Source organism: Lonchura striata, chromosome 37 (assembly GCF_050655825.1).
Source record: "Lonchura striata isolate lonStrDom1 chromosome 37, ASM5065582v1, whole genome shotgun sequence".
Taxonomy (NCBI): domain Eukaryota; kingdom Metazoa; phylum Chordata; class Aves; order Passeriformes; family Estrildidae; genus Lonchura; species Lonchura striata.
The window spans coordinates 181,942-185,287 of NC_140739.1; positions in this window are offsets into that span (position 1 = coordinate 181,942).

Here is a 3,346-nt window from a genome sequence, read left to right on the forward strand (position 1 = left end):
CCCTCCACTTCCATCTTCTCCTCTCTATCAGTCTGTCTGTCCACCTCCATCTTGTCTTCTCTACCTGCAACAGCCTGCAGAGGTAGCAAAACCTCAGAGTGGGGTCCCTGTCCCACCCCATGCCCCCAGAACTCCAGTCCACACCCAAGCAGCTGGGGGGATCCACCTCCATGGAATGGCACCGTACCTTCCTCAGGACAAATGTGAGCATCCTGCAGGGATGGATGACACAATCCAGGCCTTAGGCAGCTTTTGAGACTGATGAGATGAGGTCTCGGGGGCAGGAACAAGAAGGGTGACAGGAGCAGCAAGAGCAGCGTGCAGCGTGTGCTGAGCCCAGGGCCAACGGCTGTGTTGTGCTGCTTGCTGGCTGCTGGCAGTTCCAGATGGGACATGGATTGTGACATGACCACTGAGCTAGACAGCCTTTGGTTCCATGCTTAGCAACGTTCCCCCAGACCATGGTGCTCAGAGCCCTGTTCCCAAGGAAGGAGCATCCACAGCCTGGGCCAGTGCCTCAGCACCCTCAGTGGAAGAGAGCAGCTTCCTCAGATCCAACTTCAATCAGCCTCCTGCAGATGAAAGCCGTCCCCCCTTGTCCTGTTGCACCAGGCCCTGTGGAACACCCTGTCCCAATCTTTCTTGTGGCACCCTTGCAGTCCTGCAGAGCTGCAGTGAGGCCTCCCCAGGGTCTCCTCTTTCCAGGCTGAGCATCCCCAGCCCCACGTGGAAAGCAGGCAGTGTGATCAGGGGGAGTCCAGGCTGGAGTCAAATGGCATCAGGAACTGAGAGACGGCAGCTTTAGGCCCAGGTTTGCCTCTCAAAGTACAGAATTATTAACAGCGGAGGGCAAGATGGTGGGACACTGCTTCTGCTCTAATTGGTGAATATAGTCTCTGTTTTTTTCTTTTTTTCTCTCATGCCGTTGGCGGTTTTGGCTGTTTGAAAGGAAGCTTGGCACAATATCCATTGTCTTCTCCATTTGTGAATCACCGAGCAGAGTCTGGGCAAGCTGATGTTGCAGAGCAAATCCTGCAAATGTACTGGTCATCCTGAGCGTGGAGAATGCAGTTAAACCCAGCCAAAAGTAATTTCTGGAAAGTCAAGCCTGGTGTCCATTCTCTTGACTTTGGCTATGCCAACTTCACCTGAGTCTTATGAAAAAGCAAACAAAAGACTCAAACCAAAACAGACAAAACCTAGAAACAAACGAACCCATGCAAACCAATCAAACGAGGAGACTAAAAAAAACCCCAAATAAAACCAAAGGGAATGAAGAGTTAGTATTAGTTTTGAGTTCATCACAGCAGGTAAATGGCTGCTTTCCACAGGATCACCATAAAAAGCCACAGATAACAGCTGCTCCAAAATACACCCAACAGGAGAACCATCAAAGTGATATATAGCAACTCTGGGGGCAGCTCCCCATGAAGGTGAGGGATGAGCACACAGTGCTACAGCTCCAGCCTTCCCCACCCTGCAGGCTGCTCTTTGCTCCTGATGTAAGAGCCTTGCAGGACTGTGGCCCCTCTCGGTGCATTATAAATCATTCCCACAGCTGTCACTTGAGCCACTGGCATGTCCAGAGCGAGATGCAGGCACAATCCTACTGCCCGCTGAGCCTCTCTGGGAGATCCTGAGCATCTTCCTGCCCAGAGCCACAAAAGAGCTCAGGCTCTGCCTGAACTGGGTTTTCAGGGGAGGTTTCCATATCCCTGCGAGATGTGCTCATCCTTCATCAGGCTGTGCCCAGCCTGGATCAGGGCAGGTTGGAGGCCACATGGGATCCCATCCTTTGGCCTGCCATGTGATCCTCCATGCAGTGGGGATAAAAAGCCCAGCACTGGGGAACCCCAGGTGCTGCAGCAGTGATAGTTTTGGGAGAAACACGGAGCTGTGCATGGCCAGCTTGAAGTCTGCACTGCTGTGAGCACCAGGCCTGCCATGCTGAGCCCAGGGCCACAACCAGTGCTCACCCTGGCTGGGACATTGAGTCCCAACATGGGATCCCATGGGACAGGGCACGCTGGGATTCGCCCCTGCAGCTCCCCAGTGTGTCCAGAGAGACAGCAAGGAGACAGTGACCTCTGTCAGCAGGACCCTCTGAGTGGGACAACCACTGCTGGGGTGGCTGTGCCAGCTCCCCCATGAACCTCCAGCCCTGGGAACCGGGAGGAAGTGGAAAACACAACTTGGCCAATACTGCCTGTGCCGGAAGCAAATGGAAAGAGAACTGGGGTGTGAAAACCCAATGGTTGTTTATTTACATAAGAACAGCAATGAAAACACAGAATACATTTACTTTTGAAAGAATATTTGTAATAACAACAATTTATAGAAGGTATATACCTAAGAACATATCTAACAACAATATTTGAAATGTATTTACAGAAGACAAAACGAAGCCCTAAAACCTATATGCCAAAAACAAGAACAAACTCTAAAAACTATGTACAAAAGTGTGCCATTTCAGTCCAGGATCTCCATCAGTCCGGGAAGAAAAGCAGGCGCCATGGTCACTCCAGTCAGGCACAGAGGGCTCTTCCGTGTGTCCCCAGGCTGGCACAGCAGGACTCTGCTGCTAGAGCTGAGGCTGGCTGGGTCTGGGGGCTGGGCCCCAGGCACTGCCATGGGGCTTGTGTGGCCCAAAGCAAGAACAGGACAGGCTGGGCATGGCCAGCAGAACCCAAGGCACTGGGTACCACGTTCCTGAGCAGGGACCACCCAGCCCAATCCCGCCCCAGCCTGGCTGCAGGGAACCCACTGTGCCTGTGGGGACCACATGCCTGTCGTGCTGCTGGCATCGCTCTTCATCCCAGGACCATGGCCTCCTCTTCATCTTCTTCATCAATGTCCATCTCCTGGGTGTACTCTTCCATTTCCACGTCCATCTCCTCATTCTCATCAACCTCCATCTCTTCCTCTCCAGTCTGTTCTCCATCCACCTCCATCTCCCCCTCCGTATCCATTATTGTGTCCACCTCCATCTCTTCCTCTCCTCTCTTTTCTCCCTCCACTTCCATCTTCTCCTCTCTATCAGTCTGTCTGTCCACCTCCATCTTGTCTTCTCTACCTGCAACAGCCTGCAGAGGTAGCAAAACCTCAGAGTGGGGTCCCTGTCCCACCCCATCCCCCCAGAACTCCAGTCCACACCCAGGCAGCTGGGGGAATCCACCTCCATGGAATGGCACCGTACCTTCCTCAGGACAAATGTGAGCATCCTGCAGGGATGGATGACACAATCCAGGCCTTAGGCAGCTTTTGACACTGATGAGATGATGTCTCAGGGGCAGGAACAAGAAGGCTGACAGGAGCAGCAGGAGCAGCGTGCAGCGTGTGCTGAGCC